This window comes from Hemicordylus capensis, chromosome 2 (assembly GCF_027244095.1).
Source record: "Hemicordylus capensis ecotype Gifberg chromosome 2, rHemCap1.1.pri, whole genome shotgun sequence".
NCBI lineage: Eukaryota > Metazoa > Chordata > Lepidosauria > Squamata > Cordylidae > Hemicordylus > Hemicordylus capensis.
The window spans coordinates 355942841-355969012 of NC_069658.1; the positions used below are offsets into that span (position 1 = coordinate 355942841).

At 44.4% G+C, this 26172-nt stretch overlaps 1 protein-coding gene across 3 annotated transcripts in view; it reads right to left on the reverse strand.

The window, feature by feature from the left end:
* FGF1 (fibroblast growth factor 1) overlaps window positions 1-23618 on the reverse strand; it is an 85873-nt gene extending 62255 nt beyond the window's left edge. For 2 of the 3 annotated variants that reach the window (XM_053287945.1, XM_053287941.1), the window contains exons 1-2: window positions 23507-23618; window positions 12018-12405 (exon numbers count right to left, since the gene is read on the reverse strand). The gene's annotated coding sequence lies outside the window, so the exon portion shown is untranslated. Of the gene's footprint in view, window positions 1-12017; window positions 12411-23506 lie in introns of those variants that run through there. The other variant, XM_053287942.1, reaches the window with a different exon arrangement.
* Between the last annotated feature and the right edge of the window lie 2554 nt (window positions 23619-26172).

A 26172-nucleotide genomic window follows, 5' to 3' on the forward strand; every position in this document is an offset into this window, starting at 1 on the left:
TGGCGACTGAGACCCCTAAGTGGTGTAAATAGATGTGGCGCCATTTACAGTTCTGGATAGAGAATGTAAATAGAACTGGAACATACTCTCAGACAAGATCCCCGCTATTTTCCAGCCAGGCGATAGAAACAGCCCAAGAACAGCTTCTTTTCTCTTTTGCCCTTCCCTTTCTATTTGCAAAACAGGACTCACAAGGCAGGAGTTTCACTGAAATGAACAAAACGGTTTCAGATGGGGAGTATAGTGCACTCTCTTTGCATTATGTGTATTTCGATGACAGCATGAGCCAGGAAAAATGGTTTATCATGGTTAGCAACAACTAGGGCTTGGTTCCTACATGCACAGTCACCACTTGACAGGTGATCAATTGATCCTTGGGCATGGGAAGTAGTAGCTTTCACAGCTATAATCCCACAGGTAAGAGAACTTTCTTAGCTCCTCACATCACTTAGGAACCCAGTGAAATCAATGAACCAAGATGGCAAACAAAATGGTGAGGGTTTGGAAACCAAGTCCTATGAGAAGCAGTTGACGGAGCTGGATATGCTTAGCCTGGAAAAGAGAAGCCAAAGGGGAGAGAGGATGGCCATCTTCCAGTACCTAAAGGGCTGCCATGCAGAAGGAGTTCTCTGTTGCTCATGAGGGAGGGAGCCACAGGGGTTGAAGTAGAACCAGTGGGCTGATATTACAAGGCAGACATTAGGAAGACTTTCCTAAGTGGAAGACCCATTCAACAGAGAAACAGTCTGTCTCATGCAGTGTGGGCTCCACTCCACTGGAGATTGTCAAAAAGAGGCTGAACAGTCATCAGCCTATATAGAGCAGGGGGTTACACTGGAGAACCTCCAAGGTCCCTTCCAACTCTGACATTCTGTGATTCTGTGAAATCTATTTACATTTTCATCCACTTCTCATCACATGCCCAACAAGCAAGCACTGTACATGCATGGATCAACCAGCTTCAGGGCTTCAGTTTATACTAACCAACCCTTAGGGTCACTTAGAAGTCTGATATAGGGGTGTGCATGGACAGTTCATCCCGAACAACCAGTTTGAATGTTCAATCACAGACGGAACCAGGGGCAGTTCGGTCCATGACCAAACCGATCTGTGCTCAGTGTGGGCGAACCAGTTCGGGACAGTAAAGGGCATTCCTGAAGTGGTGGGAGTGAGAGAGGGGGAAAGTTGCTTGCCACTGCTCATCCTCCCAGCACAGCAATCGCGCTTCCGCTTCCTTTAGTGAGCTGCTGCTGAGCTGCTGGCTTGGTAAAGGAGGGGGGAGTTTGCTTGCTGCGCCGGGAGGGTGAGTGGTGCCGAGCAGCCGGGGTAAGTTAGTATCTTTTGTCCCCACTTGCCGCTGCCTCGGGAATGCACCTTTACTTGTAAAGGGGAATCCTCACCAGATGCCCCTTTAAAAGTATATCCGCTGCACAGGTGTGGCCCGGTTAGGTGGTCAAACCATATTGGACCCGGTTCAGCCGGACCGAATCAAATGGAATCAGCCAAACCAGTTCCGTGCACACCCCTAGTCTGAGATTCATTAGAGGAATATCCCTTCTGTGTGGGAAAACAGCATGTGCACTGCCATGTGTGATGAGTACATGACATTCTGGGAAAGTTATTTCTCTCAGGAAATCCGTATGCGACACTCTCCGTCTGCTGAGCAAAATGAGCTTGCATCAACATGTCCAACAACATCTGGGGATGACAGGTTGGAAACTCCTTGGATATGGGATTGTGTGCTACCTTCCTGCAGCTCCTCCCTGCTTGTGTACAAATTACACACACACACACACACACACCCCTTGCAATCCTTAACTATGGTTAAGGCTTATATTAGCATCAGTCTTTGTCCTGGTTAATTACAATCAGGAGTAACTAACCAGCTTCAAAGTCTGTTTTCAAATCCTTTTTAACATCAAATTTGACTGCCTTCAGTCATGGTTAAGGTTCATGTCACTATAACTCCCTTAGGACACACATGTTTTCTCAGGCTTTTAATTAAAATTAATTTTAAACTGTTTTTAACCTGAGAAATTATTTTAATTGTTTCAATCTGTGAATTGTTTTTAATTGTTTTTAATCTGTGAAGGTGTTTTTAATTGTTTTGTTTTTATTTTTATAATGTAATTTGGATTGTGTACACTGCCTAGAGATGTATATATCAGGTAGTATATAAACATCATACATACATACATACATACATACAATAAACTCTCAGTCTTGGTTAAGGTAAACAAGGGATGGGAGAATTCATGTGCAAAAGGGAAGAAGAGCTATGGAGAAGTAGGATTCACAGCTGCTCGATTAACCATATCCAATGGGTGCTAATGGCTCCATATCAGGAGAGGTATCGAATGGAGTGCCAGAGAGCTCTGTCCTGGGCCCTGTGCTAGAAATGACTTGGTTGAGGTAGTAGAGGGGACGCTTATCAAGTTTGCAGATGACACAAAGGTCTGGAGTAGGGAGGGGGAGAGCTAACTCCTTAGAAGACAAAATAAAGATTCAATCCAATCTGGGGAAACTTGAATATTGGGCCCAAACCAACAAGATGAATTTCAAGAGAGAAAAATATAAAGTCCTGCACTGGGGTACGAAAAATAGGTCTGTGGGTGGGAGAGAGACTTGGCTTGGCATGTGAAAAGGATCTAGGTGTCTTAGTGGACCACCACAAGTTGGACATGAGCCAGCGGTGTGGTACAGCTGCGGAAAAAGCTAAGGCAATCTTGGGCTGCCTTAACAGATGCATAGTGTACAGTCACGAGATGTAATTGCTCCCCTCTGTTCTGCACTGGTCAGACATCATTTGAAATACAGACAAGTTCCACAGTGTAATGTGGGTGGTTTTGAACCTCCTGCACTGCTGTGGGCTCCTAATGAAGTGCTGGTGGTCTTCTGCAAGAACACAAATATTTAAATAAGTGCATTTCCAAAGTGCAAGCATGTTGCTATTTGCACTCTTGTGCAAGACCACCAGTGCTTCATTTGGAGCCTGCAGCAGTTCGGGCTTCTGAGAACAGCTGCAGAACACGTTGGCTACTATGTCCAGTTCTGGACACTGCATTTTAAGAAAGACATTGATAACATGGCATGAGTTCAGAAGAGACAACACAGTTGGAGAGGGGTCCGGAAGCCAAGTCCTATGAGGAATGGTTAAAGGTACGCTTAGCCTAGAAAAGAGGAGACTAAATGGAGGTACAATAGCCATCTTCAAATATCTGAAGGGCTGTCCCATAGAAGAAGGAGCAGACTGGTCTGTTGCTCCTGAGGGCAGAATTAGAACCAACAGGTTGCAATTACAAGGTAGCAGATTTAGGCTAGACATGAAGAAAAACTTCCTCACTGTAAAAACTATTTAACAGTGGAAAAATCTGATATGTGAAGTGGCTCTCTTTCAGGCACAGAGGGAGCCAAGCAGCATCCCGGGTTCTGCTGCCGCTTTGGCCCCCCCGCCCCACCCCCTACGTCTGTCGTATGGCGCATTTGAGAGCGAAATCGGCCAGCGCTGCATTTGTGCTTTTAAAGGAGCTGGCCAATTTCACTTGCAAACACAGCGCTGGCCAATTTTGCTTGTAACCGAGGCCGCATGGTCCTGTATGGGAGTGAAATCACGCCCCCACATCTGATGTCAGACACTGGGGGCCACGAGGTATGGCCCCTGGTTGGTGGTGGCCCAGGTTCACCCAATGGTGGCCCCGCCCCTGCTCCCTCTCCCTCCCCCTCTCTCTCTCTCTTCACAAGACAGAGGCTGGCCAGCCAGCTGTCAGAGATACAGCAGCAGCATCTGCATTCTGAAGGGTTTGCACTACAAGACCTCTAAGATCCTTCCCAATGCTAATATTCTGGATTTCGTTCAAAGGAGCTTTCCCTGACCTTCATGATGCAACATAGGAGAGATGATGGTCTCTTAAATATGTCAGGTTAAAGGCATTAAGGCAAATCTGCTCAACTTAGGCCCACCAGCTGCTTTTTGGACTACAGCTCCCATAATCCCTAGCCTTAGTGTCCAATAGCCAGGGATTATAGGAGTTGTAGGCTAGCATCGCAAGAGGGCCAAAGTTGAGCAGCCCTGCATTAAAGACTTTATGGTTCAAATTAATTAAAGCTTTGAATTGCACAGAGAAGACAATAAGGAACCACTGTGGATGCTGAAGCACTGACACACAATGCTTTCAATGGCTCACTCCTGTGAGGAGGTGGGCTGATGCATTCTGTGTTGGCAGAAGATTCAACAGTCATTTGGAGTCGGCAGAAGATTCAACAGGCAACTCCGTCCAGCATCTGCATGTAGGCAAAGCACTATAAACTGAAGCATGTTGGACCAAATTCAGGCTCCCAAATACAAGTCATTTGGAGGAAGTACTTGGGATTATTAAGTAGTACAATAATGACTAATACCTGTACTTTCAACATCACTAATTCCAGCCCTTGCAGGGAGATCAAATAAAACAATAGATGCAGCTGTAATGAATGGATTTTTACTATGTAAACTAAAAATAAAATTATCATAAGAAGTCAGGGACTGAACAGTTATTTTCTCAATTCTTTAAATTACACATATTCATTTACAGAGGCCATGTTCATCCCAAAATTCACAAAATAAGTTTAAGAAAATCTAACAAGATTAGTAAACCAGACAAAGCTTACAGCAAACAGGATTTCAACGTGGGAATTGTCTGTCATTTTAAACTGAAGAGTTGTGAGTCAGCCTTTAAATTTTACATTCAAATGTCTTACTAAATATTGTTTCCACTGTGACATTAGCTAAGAATCTATGCAAAACAAACACGTAGGTGAGTGCCTCACACATCCAAAAAAGCCTTGCCCTATAGATCAGTGTTCTTCACTGAGAGGCCCAGGGGCCATTAGTGGCCCCCATCAACCCTAATTGCTAGTTCCCTGACTAATTATGGTTTCCTGACTAATTGCTTATTGGGCCTGTGTGAAGCTTCAGCCAGAGCCGAATCCTCTGTACAGTCCCCGCTGGCACCTTGCCATGCAGCACTGCAATTTGTCCAGCGCTGGGGGAGGGAGGCTCCTTTAAGAGAAAGAGTCCCCTCTTGAACCCCTACACCATCTTGGAAGGTGTGCACAGAGTGCTGGGAAGTGTAGCCCTTCTCGGTGCTTTCCTCCTGCAGCTCGTAAGAAAGGGCTTCGTTTCTCTTAAAGGGTCCTCCCAGCACTGAGAAAAGCACAGTACTATGCAGATGTCAGCCAGTGGGAAATGGCTTCCACATTGCAGGGTGTTTCTTTGCCAAAGTAGCCCCTGCTTGAAAAATAGTGAAGATCACTGCTATAGATAATTCCTTCATATTATTAAGGCCAATGGCAAACTCCAATCTGTATTGATTTTTGGACTTAAAAAAAAAAAATTAAAGGGCTAATCAAACTTCCACCCATTGAACAGGCGGACTAGACAGACCTTCCAAGCTCACTGATATTTTAGTTGAGAACACTGTTTAGAAATTCTCCATAAGAATTCAGGAAAGCATAATGAGCAATATCTATAAAATGAGGAATTGGACTTCCTCAGGACTAAACGTCTACACAGCATACACTGAAGTTTAAACATGGATTCCATTTTGCAGTACCAAGACATTTAATTCTCTATTTTTCCTTTAACAAAACCAGCCTGGATTATTATTATTATTTTAAGTGAAAAGATGTCATAGGAGGCTATTACTGGGAATGAAGGTATGGCAGGCTGCTTAACTGTTCCCCTTCCTGGTATTTTTTGGCTTCATATTCCTCCTCCTCCTCCTCCCCCTCACAGCTGCTGCTGTTGTACACATGAGGGAAAGAAACATACCTCAGCAGAGCCACCAGTGTTCCAAAGTGTCCTTGGAACACGGGCTGCCTTGCTCCCCTCCCTCTCCCTTGAATGGCTGGGCACGTCTGCTGCCGCTGCCACGCCCATCAGCTGCTGCTTGCCACCTCGGTTGGGAATGGAGGGTGCATGCACAGTGGGCGCGGTTGGAAATGAAGAGCACAGTGCAGGCAGCAGGCCTGGTGATGGCGGCATTACCTCAATGGTGGGTACAGAAAAGGGAGACCATGTGCCACTGCCGGAAGGGCTGCGTGCCATGGGGTGTGTGTGTGTGTGTGTGTGTGTGTGTGTGTGCGCGCAAACGCAGCCCCCCTCTGCCCTAGCTGCACCACTGATACATACCTTCCTTTCAGGTAAAAGAGGACCTGGAGGAGCGGGTGATTTTGAGCAGGAAAATGGCTACATGGAAAAGCATTAAGCAGTATCTTCAACCTCGATTCCTTTCCTCCTTATTGCATGCACATTTGCTTCTTATTTTAGCGAAAGTGCCAAAAGATGGTTGCACATTGCCATGCGCAGTGTCTGATGCAGCCATCAATAATACCCCATTTCAGCCACAGAAGATCATCCCTTAGTTTTTTTTGTGTGTGTTTTTTAACTGAACTATTTGGCAGCTCCCAAAATATTGATTTTCCAGGAAAGAACCACCTTATAGTGTTACCTAATGAAACACTTTACTGGAATCACACTGTGGTCCCCATGGAGGCATTTGTCAGGATGAGGCTAGCAGTGTGCTTTTTGCACAGAGATGGAAACAGGGCTTGGCTTGAGCTGAACTGATACAGCAGACCACGCATATTACTTCAGCCTGCAGTTTTACCCCAGGGACTTCAAACAAAGATACGGACTGAGTCAGATGGTGGGGAGATAAATACACCCTGCTTTGCGCTGACAAATACCTTTAGTGACAATGGATGTAATCCTTTAAATAGTGCTTTCCAAAGCACAATCTATTTATTCTGTCAAAACTTTTATTCCATCTGTAATTCCTGAGCTAATGCTGCTTTGGGGATGAGCTCACTCCCTCATTGTATTACACATCTGGACCCCACTGAAATGAATAGATGCATCTGTTGATGCAGAGGAGCATCCCATGTGGGGCGACGGGAACCACTGGAGATGCACTGGAGCTAAGGTCACGTACCTCTGCTGAGGAAAACCACTTATTCCTTGCAGTTGAATAGATGTTAGTCATTTAAAAAACCTGTTTAATGTTCAATGTCCATACAACTGATTCCCCGGTTATGTCCAAAATTGACCACTTTCCTGAATTAGGATTTTGGGTTCTATGAGTTAGGATTGTGGGTTCTTTGGGGTAATAATTGTGACAAGGAAGTTTCTGTGAGGCTTAAGAAAAGCCCCCCCCCCGGTTAGGGAGTGGACAACATTTCCTACATGTTGGCATTTTATAGAATACAACAGTGGCTATTCCTGGTGGGAAATCTGAATTAAACAAATACATTGGTCCCTTGCCAACTGCGGGTTTGCCAACTGTGGATTTGAGTATCTGCCACTGGCAAACTTTCACCCCCCTTGCCAACCGTGACTTGAATTGGTGTCATAAAAAAAAATTTTTTTTGCCTTTTTTAGGCTGATTTCCAGGGTTATGGGGTCAACCCGATGGATAGGGGATCATTTACAGGGGTTGGGGAGATTTGGGGGGGTTGGGGTGATTTGGGGGTTTCAGGACCAATTCGGGGGGGATTGGGGGCATTTTTGGGGTCATAGGGTTATTTCTGGGGGTCAGGGGATCTGTTCCTGGGGTCAGGGGACCTTTTCCAGGGTCATGAGAGATTTTTTAACCTTTTTGTGTGTGTTTTGGGCACTTCAGCACTCTCAATTCACCTAATCCCCGATTTACAATGTAATCCTATACCCAACCAACCGTGGATTTGCCAAACATGAGGATTTCCAGGAACGGAACCCTCACAGTGGGCGCGGGACCACTGCAGAACTAATAGCTGGTGGAACAGGGGCTAGAACAAACAGTGGCTGATGAAATTCAGATTGACAAATGCTTGCACAAATGTGTTGCACTAGTGCAAAGGAGTTGTGCTAAGTCTGGAGTTGGCATTGAGCTGCAAGATGTGCAACCTGTGGCATGTCACATGTGTTTTGTGTAGGACTTTTGCACAAGAGCACAATTTCAAACATCCACATGACTTTGCACAGCAGCTATATGAACTGCTTGCACGAGCGCAACTTTACTCATGCACAAGTCCTTCATTGGTATGGATGTCAGCCAGTGAACAATGAGTGCGGCTGGGGGTTGAGCTGAGCAGGCCTCCCCCCCCATAGTGGCGGCAGGTGGAGTGGCCGCTGGGCTTTTCCATCCAGCCCAGCAGCCCTTGAGAACTGTGTGGCACTCCAGCATGCTTGCACAGTTGGAAGAGATCGTCGCAAGCCTCCACCCACCACCGCCATCATGGGGGGAGTCCTGCTCAGCTCACACACCCCACCTGCACACATGGCAGCTAAAATTATGGAAAAGATTCATAATCTTTTACGGGACAGTGGTGGCAGGCTTCTGGAGAGCCCCCCAATTTCTTTTTTTAATCTTTGGGGGGGGGGCTCGCAGTGGGGGGTGGGTTTCCGCAGAGGAGACAGTCCAGGCACCAAAATTACCTAGGTGCGCCACTGGGTCCAACTACTTCCATAGCAAGTTTCCTACTTCTGATGTATTTAAAGACGTTTTTGTTATTCCCCGTGATGCTTTTTGCATCCCTTATTGTCTCCTTTCATTTATTTTGCCAGAGTTTGTATTCCTTTCTGTTCTGTTCATATGGGCAATCCTTTCAATTTCTGAAGGAAGTCTTCTTCCCCTTTATAGCTTCCTTGACTTTACTTGTTAGCCATGTTGGCATCCTTCTGGACTTTGATGCCTCCCTTTCCTCCTCTTTGGTATACATTCTAACTGGGCTTCTAATATTGTGGTTTTAAATAAACTCCATGCATTTTCAAGTGAAGCGATTCTTCTGATTTTCCCTTTCAATTCCCCCCCCCCCAAACTACTCATTTTAGAGAAGTTCCCTCTTCTAAAGTCCAAGTGTCTGTGTGAGACTTCCTTGGCAATTCTCTCCTCACATATATGCTAAATTTGATCACATTATGGTCACCTATGTGGTCGCTAAGAGTCGACACCAACTTTACAGCACTTAATCAATCATAGTCACTGTTCCCTAATGGTTCAACAACACTAACATCTTGCACCAGGTCCTGTGCACCACTCAGGATTAAGTCCAAGGTCACCTTCTCTCTGGTTGGTTCCATGACCAGTCGTTCTAGGGCACAGTCATTCAGTATATCTAGAAATTTGGCCTCTTTGTCATTACTTGAAAGTGAATTAACTCAGTCTATGTGTAGGTAATTAAGGTCACCCATTATTACAGCTCTGTCTCTCTTAGACGCCTCCCTAATTTCCTTCTGCCTCCCAGTGACTGTCAACATCCAATGGAGCCAGCTTGGTGTAGTGGCTAGAGTGCTGGACTAGGACCAGGAAGACCCAAGTTCAAATCCCCATGCAGCCATGAAACTAGCTGGGTGACTCTGGGCCAATCACTTAAGTATGTAGTACACTGCTCTGGGTTCCTTGGAGGAGGACCAGGATATAAAATGTTTTTAAAAATGATATTGAGGGTGAAAGCATGTTCCTAGTACCACATTTCTCTTCATGCCTTGTATTGTCACTCACAGAGCTTCTGTGGAAACTCATTGCCAAAGACTGTCATTCTTATTCCCCATACTTATTATTCCTGCTGATTTTGAGCAATGCCTGTTCCACAAGGAAATCTGAGTACTTACTTAATTTTAAAAATTAACTCAAAACAGATTAAAGTTCGACTGATTAAATGTGCTTGTGTATAAACACATTCACACACACAAATTTAGCATGTATGGAGATCCTGTAAGGTAAATATGCTTATTTGTCTTGGAAGATTAAATATTATTTCCTCTACTTATACCAATGAGGTTCTCCACTGTACAGAACAGTTCAAATGGACTGTTGGCTAAAGACAAATCTCAAACCAGGAATACCTTTTAATTATCCCATCCTCATATCTTTACATTTCTAGTGACTACATATGGCATGACTACCCATATCTAGATGATTCCAGTATGCCTAATCCTTCCGCAATAGATTTTAAGGCTTATGTAAAGCACAGGATGATTTCATGATGTGACAGGCGACACAGGCTAATAGAACACGTTTAACCAGAATAGTTGAGCAAACTGGTGGTAAATATTCATTATGAACGATGGACAACTGCTCAGTGTACCATAGTGTAATGCAATGAAAATGAGAATGAACCATCCCAGGGGCGTAGCAAGGTTGGAGTGGGCCCAGAGACAAGATTTAAAAATGCCCCCCTCTCACTGAAGCTCAGCTCATGAAGTAAAGAAATCTTAAATGAGGCTGAATAGTGGTAACAAAAAGCATAGTAAAATTTATACACACACACACACACATGCCTATGTGCCACAATAGAACATCACCCTAAATTATTTTTTTATAAATTGTGGATGATGCAAGTCATTTAATGGTACTAGAGAAAGACACAAAGGTGTTCTGGTAGCTCCAGGTCTTAACACTCACATCAATTTCGGAGGATGAATACAACTGAAGGAAGCCCGGGCAGGTGTGTGGCTGGGGGAGTCAGTCATGTGACTTTTCTCTGGGGGGCCCCCAAGGCAGTGTGCCTCCAGACAACAGTCTCCCCTTGAGCTATTATAGTTACACCCCTGAACCATCCCCATAGTGCTCTGTATCTACTGCCTAGCCAAAGGTGAGTGATGTTTCCCCTGGCCATCATCCTCATTACCCTGAGGAGGCTGGTAGGGAAGGTACTTTTCTCACCATAGAGCTGGAGCAGATCTATTATTTTCCTTTCGTGACTAAAACTGTGGGCAAACCTTCTACCACATCACAATTAAAACCTGGTAGGCTCACTGGTGGTCATATAGCATTGTTTTGGAAGCTAGGCACACTAGTTCAGTGGCCACCAGTTGGCCAACTCTGTTACAATGCTGTTATGCAGAGAAAACACACCAAAAAGGGAAGCATCTACCATATCAGCAAGAAAAAGAGACCATGTCTCAAGATGCTTATACATATTTGAGGATGTTTTATTGGCCAGTGCATTTTGGCCAAGAACGCCTTTTTCAAGGGCAACTAGATTACTTAAAAACCTTGTAAGAAGGAGAGGAGAGAGATGTTGGTTGAAAGAATTCAGGTTGATGTATACAGACTGAGAATCACTGTATTTGCTTTGCTTGATTATTTTATTTTATTTTTAATTTCCCCCCTGTTTTCTTATGTCTCTTGTTTTTATTTCTGATAAAACAATACATTTTTTAAAAAAGAAATAAAAATCTTGTAAGACCTTATAAGGAATCTCCAATAAAAATGCCTTTCACTAGCTTGAGTCCAACTGACTTAGTCTCTTTCTGTTGGCACTTATGCAGAGCACACAAATAGCATAAGTGCGCTTTTTACTGACATGGATGAAAATGCCATTTGCTCACATAATTCAGATATGACAGTGTGCCACAAGCAGGAAGGGTGGGGTGCATGATACACCATCCTTGTAGTCTGCTTGGCTGCTTCAAGCCAACAGGCTATTCCCTAGGCTGCAAAGGCACATCACAGTATCACAAAACTTGTTACTGCTATTTTATGTCATAATTACACCCCTGGCATTGAAACAAACTGAATACATCCTGTTCCTAGGGAAACATTCTTTGAGCTATACCACTAATTGACCCATATCTGATTGTGGAAATCTCCAGTACCACAGTGGAAGGTATGTGTGGGGTGTGGGGTGGGCCCCTTCCTTCCTGACATCAGGGCTCTCCCTCCTTCCATGACACCTATGCCCATGCCCTCCGAATTAGAAAAATTGCAGCATTCCAGCCATATACAAATCTAGGATTTGTGGTACATGTTCTGCTTGTACAAAAATATGAGGACAAAGAAACTTCCTTTAACTAAACACCTAAGTCCTAGCCTTGATATTAACAGCTGCAGAATGTTGTTCTTGGCACTTTTCAGAGATCTGCCTTCAAGAGTCAGAGCTTCCACAAGACCCAGAGTACCTCCTGCAATTTCAGGTTTTCCTCATTCATCCCTCTCTCACTTGATCCCTTGGCCCGGAGCCTTCTCCAGGCTTCATAACTGATCGTATTACCTTACCTGCTTCAGCTGAGAGCGTCAAAGCTTTGGCTGAGAAGGAAAATTATTGTCTGTTGTTGCAATCTGAGCAGCCGGAGGGAGCTGAGCCAGCAGGACTGCAGGAGCTTCTTTTCCCACTTGATTCCTGTACAGTTTTGTTCAGATGCTGCCTGGAATTTCCCCTCCACACTGTGGCCTTTTTCTCTTCCTTTTTGCTACTGCAGAGCACCGAGGTGACAGGTCATAACATGCATATCAGGTTGTTGGAAGACTTCCAAAAACGTGTCCAGAAAGGGTGCTCCCAGTGAAGCAAAACTCTCTGGAAAATTGGTTGTGTTGTACTGGTGATATGACTCCTTGCTGCTGCCTCACAGAGACCTTGTTTTATGGAGAGGTGGAAGAGAAAGCCCTGAAATCCAAAAACCACAAGTTGACACAGTTCGCCTGGGTAGGGGTGGGGGAGGGCAAAGAAACCTGAGACAATCATCTGACAGACAGCAAGACCAGTAAATAAGAACAACAGGCTGAACTGATCTGCCTGCACAGTCATTGGCACGCAGTAGGCACTGCAGCAGAACAGCTCTTAAGTAAATCATCTTCTAATGGTTTTTCTCTAGACAGATGATTAAACTAGATGGACCACTCAGCTAAGCCAGAGAGATCTGTATTTATTTTGATGCCCCTATTGCCAGGAAAAGGGTGGACTGGGCAAAAGAGGGATCATAAAAACCCACAAATGGAAAGAGATATTTCTTTCCTTTTCATTTTTTGTTCATGTCAAGAGGGCAAAATGAGACATGATGGTGGCCAACCCATCTCTTCAAAAGCCAGGCAGCCCAGTATTTACATTTTGCCTTTGCAGAGGGGCCTTAGCTCCATGGTAGAGCACCAGGGTTTGCATGCAGAGCAGACAGCCCCAGTTTCAATCCCTGGCATCTCTAGGTAGGACTGGGAAAGACTCCTCTCTGATACCCTGGGAAGCTGCTGCTGGTCAGAGTTGACAATACTGAGCTCGATGGACTAATGGGTTAGACAAATCCAGGTCTATCAATGGCCACTAGCCTTGATGTCTATAGGCTACCTCCATGCTGAAAGGCAGGATGCCTCTGAATACCAGTTGCAGGGGAGCAATGGCAGGAAAGCTGCATGCCTTCATCTCCTGGTCGAGGCTTCCCAGAGGCACCTGGTGGGTTGTTGTGGGAAATAGGATGCTGACTAAATGGGCCTTGGGCCAGATTTAGCAGGCCTCTTCTCTAGTTCTTATGCAATGGTCTGACTTAGTATAAGCAGGAGTGTTCTTTGTCTGATACGGAAAGGAAAAGAGGTTTGTAGGTGAAGGGTGCTGCTGAAGTCTCTACTACGATGCCACGATGCCTACTACGATGCTTTTCCTGAACAACCTTTCCTCCACCCCAGAGTGTGATATAGACAGGTAGCCCAGCTGAGACAGAAGTGATATTAGTGGACTGAGATCTAACACTCATCTCCTGTGCACAACCTCTGTGGTTTAAATAGAACCCTCTCCTGCTTTATAAAGCACAGGTTCACATTCTAAGAGGCTGATATACAGTCATCACATCTGGGTTGGTCCAAAAGATATTGAATTCTAAATGGTCAGTTGCCTCAATTACAGTAACACTACATCTAACTTTTTCAAATCCAGCTTAATATTAACCTCCACGTACAAACATATTCGAGTGGGTTTCACTTAGATAATCTTGCAAGCACTGAGCAGCTTGGGAACAAGGTACTTTAAGGACTGCCTTCTCCAGGACAGACCTGCATGGCTATCAAGGTCCTTCTCAGATGCCCTTCTTTGGACCCCCCTCAGAAGTGAGGCGGTAGCGGCTGGTGACTAGGCGGAAGACCTAGTTGTGGTGCCCTGCCTTTGGGATAAGTAATCTAAAAGAGTCATCACCACACAAAAGGAATGGGCACAGTGCCTCTGATGGACCCCTGGGATCCACAGTGGGCCCACCAGAGACCTTGGCAGCTATCCATGCCATTTCCTAGGACCTGCCCTGTATGCTATCTTATTTATTTAAGTTATGTTTATCGTGCTCCTCAGATAAACTCTCAGAGCAGCTAAATAAGCTAAAAAAACCAAAAGAGCAAAAGACAACACAGGACAAAGAACATTAAACAGCAGCAGCAAAGATAAGACAAGTCAGAGCAAATACTGGTATAAGAACTCAGCATCTCAATGGCTTGGGCAAATTAAAAGGTCTTCACCTTGTGCCAAAAGGACATCAGCTCAAGGAGGCCCAGTCTCTTGGGTGGAAGCATCCCAAAGTCGGGACACCACAACTAGGTCTTCTACCTAGACACCAGCTGCCTCACTTCTGGTGGGGGGGGGGGTCCAAAGAAGGGCTTCTGAGAAGGACCTTAACAGCCATGCAGGTCTGTCCTTAAAGCACCTTGTTCCCAAACTGTTTAGTGCTCGTAAGATAAAAGCTAGCACCTTGTATTGAGCCCAGAAACAGGGAGCCAGTACAGGGAGCCAGTACAGCTGCTTCCATACTGTCGAGATGTGATCCATACTCTATCCCCAATCAGTAACCTAGCTGCTGTATTTCGTGACAACTTTGCTTTCTGGATCACCTTCACCACCTCCTCCTCCTCCTCTTTCTATAGATCTTGTTGGTTTTCAAAATGCAAAGATACAAAAGTAAAGAAAAAAAAATAAGAGTAGTATAAAATCAAAAGAATAGGATGCATCTCCAAACTTACAATATCCACAAATAAGAAGAGTTTTACATACTTATTTTGCAAACTTATTATCCACGAATAGAGTACAATCTTATCATCAGAGTTATCTGATCTGACCAAATGTCCTTTCTAAGTAAAGTCCAAAGGAAAAGGTAATGGAAAAGTGGCAACCCTGTCAATTAAATCAAATCTAACCTGAATTTCACTGGCTTATATATCGTTCAGGTGTCCAGCATATTATCTACCAAAAGGTACTGAATGATTGCTTCAAGGCAAACTGAGAAAGAAAGAAAAAAAGATGAAGGAAAACACTGGAGTAAAACAATCCATAATTATCTGGATCACCTTCAAAGACAGCCTCGCCTACAATGCAATGCAATAGCTCAGGGGTTCCCAACATGGGGGCCCCAGATGTTGTTGGACTATAACTCCCATCATCCTCAGCCTTTGGACTTTGTGGCCCATGTGTCCCGACAACTGTACCTGATTTGGTTCATACTGGTCCAGGCATTGCGAATTTGATGGGGGATACAAACACATGGACACATTGACACACACGAAATGCCAGGTGATCTCATAAGCTTACTGGAACGTAGGCTAAAAATCAGCTCAGCTGTAGAATGGGGGAATAACTCAATAGTAGAACATCTGCTTTGCATGCAAAAGTTCCCAGTTGCAATCCCTGGTATCTTTAGGTAAGGCTGCAAGAGACTCCTCCTCCCTGAGACCTTGGACAAGCCACAGCCAGTCAGTGTAATACTGTGCTCGATGGACCAGTGGTCTGACTCAGTATAAGGCAGCTTCCTATGTTCCTGTGTAACTCATTATCTTTGGAAGCAAAGCTGGAATGGGAGGTTCTTTAGCCATCTGATCATGAGAATATGTCCGCTGTGATCTGAGCAAAGGGAAAATTAACATTCCCTCCAAATGAATCTTCCCACCACCAAATGAAGTAGCAGTTCCAAGAAGATTCCACTGACATTGTGTCCAGGAGCCTCTTGTTGCCTTGGCTTCCTTTCAGCTCTGCAGTTCATGACCCCATTCCACATGTTTATCAATGACATGCCAGAGCAACATAACCATTGCAGGTTAGTAAAGGAAACAGATGGGACTGCAGCCTAGGTCTGGAAATAGTTATCCATTTTTACTGGTTCCTAAATTGCCTGACGACAATAAGATTCTGGGCTTTGAAACCTGTCCTTAAAGGCAGCATTTTCAATTTACACACCGCTGTAGATATTTCTGCAAGTATATATTATACAGAACTACCTTTTCCTGCCTTTCTGAAGCACAGCCCCCACTAAGGGTCAAATGTCATGGTAAATCTGTCATTAAGAGACAGGCTTCAAAGAAAGGTGTGCTTTTGTGGGGGGGGGGGGTCCAAAAATGAAGCTATGTAACTGCTCACCAGGACAGAGGCAGCAGCTAACAGCACTTCAGGAGCAGATAATATACTGATCACAATTACAAAAAACCTATTAAGATCAGAAATAAATTGGACAAAGCTCAAAAAGAGAGAGACTTCTGTCCCCAGTGGGCCTCCTCACTATTACTGCATGCATTAAAAAGACGAATGGAGACTGCCTACGCATTCCATCCTTTCTACTCCCCTTTGGTATCCTCTGGGTCAGTAGTTTGCTAACCTCCATCCTCATTTCTCAGTGTATAAATCCTCCCTTCTTGGAGCCAGAGGTCTGCTTCACACATAGCACAGAGGTCTGCGTCACACATAACACTTCACACATAACACTTTCAGAGAACTGCTCTATAAGCTAGTCCCAAGATGAAAATTATAAGGATTTGTATCAGTTGTATCTTTTTATGGGTGGATGCAGCTATACTGAGTATCTGGGAGTGGTTTGGTATGTTCCTGTCTGATTCACAAGCAGGTACAGTATGAATATTTTCTTCCCACATTACAAGGCATTTGTAAGCACTTCTGTAAACAAAACAATGTGAGGTGACACCATGGTGGACAGAGAAGCATTAGGTAAGATCCATGGCTAGATCAACCAATGGGGAAAGGAGTCTGAAAAGGGATGGGAGTTTCCAAAGAAGGAGCCACAAAAAATGCATTTGTAAACACTTCCATGAGAAATAAAATAAAAAATAAAATAAAATAAAAAACAATTCCATGAGACATAAAAATGAGAAACATAAAAAAGTCAATGTGGGTACACAAGAGATTCAGTGATGAGCTGAATATAATTTTTTAAAATAAATTATTTATATAAGAAATTGATAAGAAATGAAACCGCTGGGAGAGATCATCAGGAGGTTTGGTGAAGGGTGTTATCAATATGCTGGTGACACCCAGATCTACTTCTCCATGTCAATCTCATCAGGAAATGGCATATCTTCCCTAAATGCCTGCCTAGAGGCAGTAATTGGCTGGATGAGGGATAAAGAACTGAGATTGAATCCAAATAAGATGGAGGTACTGACTGTTGGGAGTTGGGACCCAAGAGATGGTTTAGATTTGCCTGTTCTAGAAGGGGTTACACTCCTCCTGAAAGATCAGTGTCGTGAACTGATAGCCCGGCTATCCCTGCAGGATTTACAACCCCCGGAGAGAGTAAACAAAAAGCAGCAACAAAACTGGATGTAGGAAAATAAAAGGTTTGCAAAGAAAACAGTAAATGAATTAAGTCCCCTGAACTGAAACTAGGTACCCCCCTCTAACAATAACTGAGTAATAAGTGGAAGAAAAGGCAAAACAAGGAATGAAACAAGCGAAGGGCACAGAACAAGGAATTAAGGGAACAATACCGGGAAGTACAGACAAGACAAACTGGAACACGGAAAAGATATAATTCCAAGAGCACAGTATCTGCTGCCAGAGAAGTTGCAAACAGCAACTCAGCCATGAGAGACTGTTGAATATATAAGGCTCAACAGAACCAGGAACCAATCAGGCTTCCCTGAGTCAGCAGTTTGGCTTTCTTCCCTGTTATCTCCTGCACCTGCGTGAGCCCCTCTGAGCCTGCCTCTTGATACTTCGTCTCACTATAGGTGGAATCCCAGGCTCTTCCACATCAGAATTCAATCTGGCAGCTGTTGAGAATCCTCAAGTCGCAAGTCTGGTTTCTCTGCCAAATCTTGCTGCTGTGGCTCACTAGCAGGCGAGTCTTCCTGCTCTGAGTCTTCTGATTCTGAAGTCTGAGCCATGACAATCAGGCACGTAAGTTGGGAGTGCTCCTGGACCTAAAGCTCTCCCTGGTTTCGCAGGTTGGGGCAGTGGCCAGGAGCACTTTTTATCAGCTTCGGCTGATATGTCAGCTACATCCACTTCTAGAGGTGAATTACCTTCAAACAGTAGTACATATGCTGGTGACCCCCAGGCTTGACTACTGTAATGAACTCTACATGTGGCTGCCTTTGTACATAGTCCAGAAATTACAATTGGTAGAGAATGCAGCAGCCAGATTGGTCTCTGGAACAACATGAGGCGACCATAAAGCTCCTAATGGCTTGGGTCCAGGCTATTTAAGAGAGCGCCTCCTTTGTCATGAACTCTGCTGCCTGTTACAATATTCTGGAGAGGTCTGGTTATGGTTTTCACCAGCTCGTTTGGTGGCGACCCAAGACCAGGCTTTCTCTGTGACTACCCAAGGGCTTTGGAATATGCTCCCTGCTGAAATAATAGTATCTCCTTCTGTTTGTTTTGAGGAAGACCCTCAAACTCTACTGTTCTCACAAGTTTTTAATTAGATAATTAATAATCTATCTATCTATCTATCTATCTATCTATCTATCTATCTATCTATCTATCACACTAAGGACATATGTGGCAAGCCCCTCCCACACAGTGCTTTACCAATCAGAGGTAACAGAACAGAAGCACTGTGTTGACTGGACAGTGGGGATTCCATATGCAGATTGGGAAGAGGAGCAGGTAGGGGTGAGTGAGTGGGGAGGGGGAAAGTGAGTGGAGAAGCAGTGGGGAGGGGGTGAGTGAGAGAATGGGAGGGTGGCGAGGGTGCAAGCAAGTGAGTGAGGGCTGGGAGGGGGCGAGTGAGAAAGCGAGTTGCAGGGAGGGGGCAAGTGAGTGGCTGCGAGGAGGTGAGTGAGAGAGCAAGTGTGACAAGAGTTGATGTTCTAAACTGTCCAGAAGGAATTGAAGACTAGCAAATAGCTAGGGCCAGACAGCATCCATCTAAGAGACCTTAAAGAACTCAAGTGTGAAATTTCCGACCTCCTTGCTAAAATATATAACTTATCCCTACAATCAGGCTCTGTACCAGATGACTGGAAAGTAGCAAATGTAACACTGATTTTCAAAAAGGGATCCAGGGGCAATCTGGGAAATTATAGGCCAGTTAGCTATATGTTTGTCTGTTCCAGGCAAACTGATGGAAAGCATAATCAAGGATAAAACAGTAAAGCACTTAGAAGAACGTGCCCTGCTGGGGGAGAACCAGCATGGCTTCTGCAAAGGTAAATCTTGCCTCACAAAACCTTTGGAGTTCTTTGAGAGTGTCAACAAGTGTGTGCATGAAGGTGATCCAGTTGACATAGTATACCTGGGCTTCCAAAAAGCTTTCGACAAAGTTCCTCATCAAAGACTCCTGAGGAAACTTAGCAGTCATGGGATAAGGGGACAAGTACATGTGTGGATTGCCAACTGGTTGGACGGGAAACAGAGGGTAGGTATAAACAGAGAGTTTTCACAATGGAGGGAAGTAAGAAGTGGGGTCCTCCAGGGATCAGTACTCAGAATGGTGCTTTTTAATTTATTCATAAATGATCTAGAAGTTGGGGTAAGCAGCTAGGTGGCCAAATTTGCAAATGATAACAAACTATTTAGGGTAGTGAAATCCAAAACAGATTGTGAGGAGCTCCAAATGGATATCTCCAAACTGGGTGAGTGGGTGACAAAATGGCAAATGCAGTTCAGTGTTGGCAAGTGTAACGTAATGCATATTAGGACAAAAAACCCAACTTCAAGTATAGGCTGATGAGATCTGAACTGTCAGAGACTGACAAGGATTGGGATCTTGGGGTAGTGGTGGACAGCTCATTAAAAATGTCGACTCAGTTTGCGGCAGCTGTGAAAAAAGCCTATTCCATGCTAGGGATCATTAGGAAGGGGACTGAAAATAAAACTACTAATATTATAATGTCCTTATACAAAACTATGGTATGGCCACACTTGGAGTTCTGCATACAGTTCTGGTCACCACATCTAAAGAAGGACATTGTAGAACTGGAGAAGGTGCAGAAGAGGGCAACCAAGATAATCAGGGGCCTAGATCACCTTCCTTATAGGCAAGACTACAACAACTGGGGCTATTTAGTTTAGAAAAAAGAAGACTGTGGGGAGACATGATAGAAGTCTATAAAATCATGCATGGAGAGGAGAAAGTGGACAGAGAGAAATTCTTCTCCCTCTCACATAACACTAGAACCAGGGGTCATCCAATGAAATTGATTGCCAGGAAATTTGGACCAGCAAATGGAGGTACTTTTTCACACAATGCATAATCAACTGGTGGAATTCTCTGCCACAAGATGAGGTGACAGCCAACAACCTGGATGGCTTTAAGAGAGGTTTGGATAACTTCATGGAGGAGAGGTCTATCAATGGCTACTAGTTGGAGGCTATAGGCCACCTCCAGCCTCAGAGGCAGGATGCCTCTGAATACCAGTTGCAGGGGAGTAACAGCAGGAGAGAGGGCATGCCCTCAACTCCTGCCTGCAGGCCCCCAGTGGCTTCTGGTGAGCCACTGTGTGAAATAGATAGATAGATAGATATAGATAGATAGATAGATAGATAGATAGGAAAGAAATGGGAGGAAGGGTGGGTTACTAAGGATGAGTACAGCAAATTTGTAGAGACAGTGGCTGTCTCATCTTATCAAGGGATATGCCTTATCAAGGGATAAACGGAAGATGGAGCTGCTTAACTCCTATCTTGCTTCCATCTTCTACAAAAGGAGGACCATGTGCAACCTTACATGAAACATGAAAGGTGAGAGTCAGGACTGCCATTCAAGAGTGACAAGGAGTTCATCAGGAACCACTTTTACTTAAAATGAATTGAGGCCTTCAGGGCCAGTTGAACTGCATCCTAGAATATTGCTAGAACTGGCTGATGTATTCTCAGAACACCTGTACACTGTGTTTGGGAAATCCTGGACAACAGATAAGATGAGATGGCACAAGACTAGGGAAAGGCTAATGTTGACTCAGTCTTCAAAAAGGTTAGAAAGTAGGATCTGGGAAACTACACACCAGACAGTCTGACCTAGATTCCAGGGAAGATTCTAGAACTTCAAAGGAGTCCATCTGTAAATTTCTTGGCTCACATACCATGCGGTGTTCCATAGGCGTATTGTGCATTGCAGGCACTGCTGCTTCTTCCAAATGCAAGTTGCGCTACAGCACACTTGTATAAATGATGAAATTGCATGAGGGTGTTACATGACCACATAGCCATTATTTCCAATGGCTGTGAGATTGCGCAAGTCCCTTGTGCAATCTTGGAATTTGCACAAGTGTGCTCTAGCACAACTTGCATTTAGATGGCTCAGCACCACCCACAGTGCACAAAATACCTGCAGAATGCTGTACAGTATGTGACACCTTTTTCAGTAGCCATGTAATCATGCAACTCCCTTGCACAAGTTCAGCATTTGCACAAGTGCTCTAAGTGCAGCTTGCATTTGGAAAACACAGCAGCACCCACAGTGTATGAAATGCCCATGGAATGGTTCATGTATCTGAACCCTCGATAACAATACAGTGATTAGTCAAAGTCAGGATAGTTTTGTCAATAATACATCTTACCAGACTAACCTTGTCTCTTTTTTGGATTAGATTACTAGCTTAGTGAATTGTGGGAATGTTACAGATGTAATTTATCTTGATTTCACAAATCGGATGAAGTTCCCCATGATATTGTGGTTAGCAAACTGGTCAAATATGGGTGGAATAGTAAAAACACCAGGTTGGAAAGCAAAGAATGCTCATCAATGGCTCCTCATCATCAGACCAGATGAAGGTTTTGAATGGGTTGCCACGCAGTTCTAGCAACCGGCAGCCCAAGCATTCACACAACCAGGGAGTGGCATACTATAGGCCCAGGCAGGTTCTATTAATGTACAAAACCCTGGCTACCCCAGTGAAGAGAGCCAGGATTGGGATTGATCCTGGTGCTCCACATGAGCAGCCCTACCTGGGTAGGGCTGTTTAAGCCCAGTAGGACTGCTTGTGTGAACAACCTTGTTGTTTTACTTTATTCTGGACTAGTCGGACCTCATCTGGAGTACTGGATGTCACTCTTAAAGAAGGACACAGACAGATTGAAGGAGGACAACAAAGACAGTCAGCAAGCCCTATGAGAAAGGTTTAGCCTGGAGTACATTTAGTATGAAGCCACCTAATGGTGCAGCGGGGAATTGCTTGACTAACAAGCAGAAGGTTGCCGGTTCAAATCCCAGCTGGTACTATATTGGGCAGCAGAGATATAGGAAGATGCTGAAAGGCATCATCTCATACTGCACGGGAGGAGGCAATGGTAAACCCCTCCTGTATTCTACCAAAAGAAAACTACAGGGCTCTGTGGGCACCAGGAGTCGAAATTGACTTGATGGCACACTTTACCTTTACATTTAATATGGCTATATTTAGCCTGGAAAGAGAAGACAGAGGGACATGATTGCACTCTTAAATACCTGAAGAGCTGTTGTATAGAAATGGACAAAGATTTGTTCTCTGTTGCCACAGAGGGAAGGATTAGATCTTATGGACTTAAGTGGCTGGAAGGTGGATTTTGGTTTAACATAAAGAGAAACTTCTTAATGGGAAGAGTAGTTTGACCAGAGGCTGGTCAGCCATTTGTTGGGGATCCTCTAGCTCCGAATGTCCCATTGAGCAGGGTATTGTAGTAGTTGGCCTACAGGACCTCTCCATCTCTATGATCCTATAATTCCTGTATGGTCCTCCTCTAAATACGTTTTATTTTTAATTTGGAAATGTGTCTTTGATAATGAAAATTACCTCAGAGAGAACCATGTTTTTACATAGAATCCTGTTCTTTGCTTTCTCTCTCCTCCAACTAAATCCCCATTCTAAACCAATCAGGAAGGAAATCAGGGCATTACTCTGTAAAGCATCCTCCATCATCCAAAGGGAACCATTTAGCTCCATGTTCTCATTGCTCAGACAGTATAATTAAGTCAAATTCCATCTGGTATCAAATAATCCAATATGAAACACTGATATTGCTTTATAAAGGTCATTTTTTTCTGCTACGGAGAAAGAGGAGGAAGTCTGCTTCAAAGTTTGACGCACAACTCTGAGAGAGAAAACTGAATTATTCCTTCTGCCAAACACACCCAAGATGAAGTTGTACTATTACTGGGTTCCTAATAACCACAAACTTATTGTAGATCACTTGGAATGGAAATGGAGAGAACAAATTGAAAAGCCACTGTGAGCTTTCCCCTTGACTGTGAAATGTCAAGAAGAAAAATCAGAAGGATGCCCCAATGTTTGAAAGACCACAGTGGACACAAGTAGGCAGGAAATGTACCTCACTGTGCTGGATTCTGGGGAAGTTTTGGGCTGTTCTAAAAAGGTGGGCTCACTTCATACTTGTAATTAGGCCTTCCTTGTCTCGTGGGGAATTGATTTGCTGGGAGAAAGTTTAATTCATCTCTTTACCCTAGTGTTGTGGGGGAGAGGGAGGCGCTGAATTGCAGCACACAGAAACAAGACTGTTAAAAGAGTGTTGATGAAAACAGCACCATCCCATGCAATTTCATGTAGATGACCTAGTCAGATGCAATATCACTTACCACACTGAAGGTTTGGCAGATGAGTTAAGAAGCTTGACGGGAATGGGTCCTTCTGAAAGCACAAGTTCCACTGCACTGGCATCCACGCTGAACAAACCAAGGAAATAAGAACAATCAGTGGCTTTTCTATTTTTAACCCCTGCTTTCATGTGACCTTGTTTTTGGACTTGGAGAAAAGATATTTTAGGGCTGGCCTGAAGCCCAGGTGAAAGGACAAGAATTTCATCAAGCCTTCCTTCCTTATGCGCATATAGAATTTTTAGAAGTGCTAAAGGCCTGTCTGTGGATGTGGGGCTAAAACTCAAATATGTTTTCTTGCAAGGTGTGGTGCAGAATTCTCTTTATTCTTCCCAGGGATATGAAAATGTTTTCCCCCTCTGCATAGTTCTACTGGTGGAACAGAAAGTTCATTTCAAGTTGAACTGCAGTTCTCACAACATAGGATGTGTGTGTGTGCACACAAACCAACCCTTTCTAGCAGTAGGAGGGATAAACCAGCCTTCCTGGGACTCCTAGAACATTCTGCTGCATACGCTCCCTCTAATAAAATGGAATAAGAGGCACTAAGAGATGCTCCCTTCTTCCTTCATAGGTTCCACGACTGAGAGCCCTGGCTAAACAAAGAGACTTCTGTGCTAAGTCCTGGTTGTAGATACTCAGCTGGAGCTGCCTGCTTGCAGGAAAACCTCTTCGGGTGGACAGCCTGAAAACAGGGACTGCTGTTCCCCAGTGGTTTTTCTAATAAAACTTTCCTCATCTCATCAGAGTGCTAGATTGATGAAGTCCTTGTTTCATTTTTTAATATACTGAAAACTGATAGGGTTCGATACATTTTCAGCACACTTTCAGTGGTTTCCTGTTTTGCTCCTTTCTCTTTTCTTTATTTTTCTTTTTGAATTATGTAGGATGCCGTATCACATCAGTTCTTTAGCCTATTCAAGCCAGTGTACGAAAAACTAAAGGCACTCTATATGGGGGATACAAGGTCTTGCAAGGTCATGAGAAACTACAAGGAGTCAAAAGCTTGTCCAATGCTGGCACCTACAGTCTGATGGCTAGCATGACTTAATTCCCTGGTTCTTTTTTGGCTTTTCAGACACTCTGTCAGGGACAGAAGACAGTGTCTGTATGCATTATGCCATTCCTATCCCACTGCCTCAAAACCTCGGCCAACTGATATTTTCAGAAATAGTTCTCTCTAATTTTTATGTCTATAAGGCAACTGGTCTAGAGCAGGAAAAACATTTTTTAAAAATCTAATAGGGAGTCTCTCCACCAGGCTTATTCTTCCACTCAGCCCAGAATGAATGAACTGGGTTCAGGCATAACCCTGGTTTATGCTAGCCATAGTTCAGAACCTACACCATGGGTGGAACTTCTAAACATATATCAGGCAGACCATGGCTTAGAGGTGCTTGTCTGCTTTTGTCTCTCACCTGCTCAGGACCCAGCTTCATACGTTTTTCCCATTGGTGCAGCAGCCTCTTGAGGTGGAGCAACTCCTGTTTCCATGGTGCAGCCACCTTTTCAGCAATGTCCCAAATGGTGGTTTGTTTGTTTGTTTAGTTTGATTTCTATAGTGCCCTTCCAAAAGTGGCCCAGGGCAGTTTACATTAAAATAAAAGCAACTAAATAAATTAACAGTTAAATTGAGTGAGACATGAGTTTGGGGAGGTATAGAAAGATGTTAAAATAAATAAACAATAAAATAAAATTTGAAGCTGTAAAAACAACATAAGACCATTATTTATATACCATCTGCCCTCCCTGGTTGCCATCTGCCTCCCCCCAGGACTGCTTGCGGAGAGGCTTTGCAGGACTGGGGCTGTAAGGGTGCCTGGGCAGTTTTTCCTGGTTCCACCTGCTGAGCTTATTGCTCAGCCTATATAGGAAGGCGGCGGGGTCACCACCAAAGGGGCAACACCAAAGGGGGTTGCCCCTTTGGGGGAGCCACTTCAGGGGAGAAATGAGGGTGAGGGCTGGACACTTTGTCCAACCATTTGTATAGAGGGAGGCATTCAATAGTGGGGCTTCTGTTCAATCGGTTTTAAGTTGTGCTGAGGTTGGGTTGAAGTTGTAATGTGTGCGGGTTTGTCTGGAGATGGGGATCCAGGGAGTGCCTTCGTTGAAGGTGGGGCAGCTATTCCAGTGGTGTTGGGGAATAGAAGAAGAAACATTGGCAAGTCAACAGGCTGTTCCAGGGGAAGGGTGGTCAGAAATCTAGTAGCTGTCCCCCTTTCCGGCTGTCCTGCCAGCTCTTTGACCTCGGGGAGCACTGCCAACATCCCAGATAACCTTACCTTGCTACTCTGCAATGCCAGGTGAGTCCAGAATAAATCAGAACTCATCCATGATTTGATCATGGATGAAGGGGCCGACCTGATGTGTATTACTGAGACTTGGTTGGGGGAGGCTAGTGGTCCAGTCTGGTCCCAGCTTCTCCCGCCAGGATATTCTGTAGAGGAGCAGGTGAGGGGACGTGGGCGGGGAGGTGGAGTGGCTGTGGTCTATAAGGATAACATCTCCCTTACCAGGGTCCTTGTTAGGATATCGGACCATATCGAATGTGTGTACTTGAGTTTGGGGACCAGGGATAGATTGGGACTTCTGTTAGTTTACCGATCGCCCCGCTGCCCAACGGAATCCCTTACTGAGCTCACGGACTT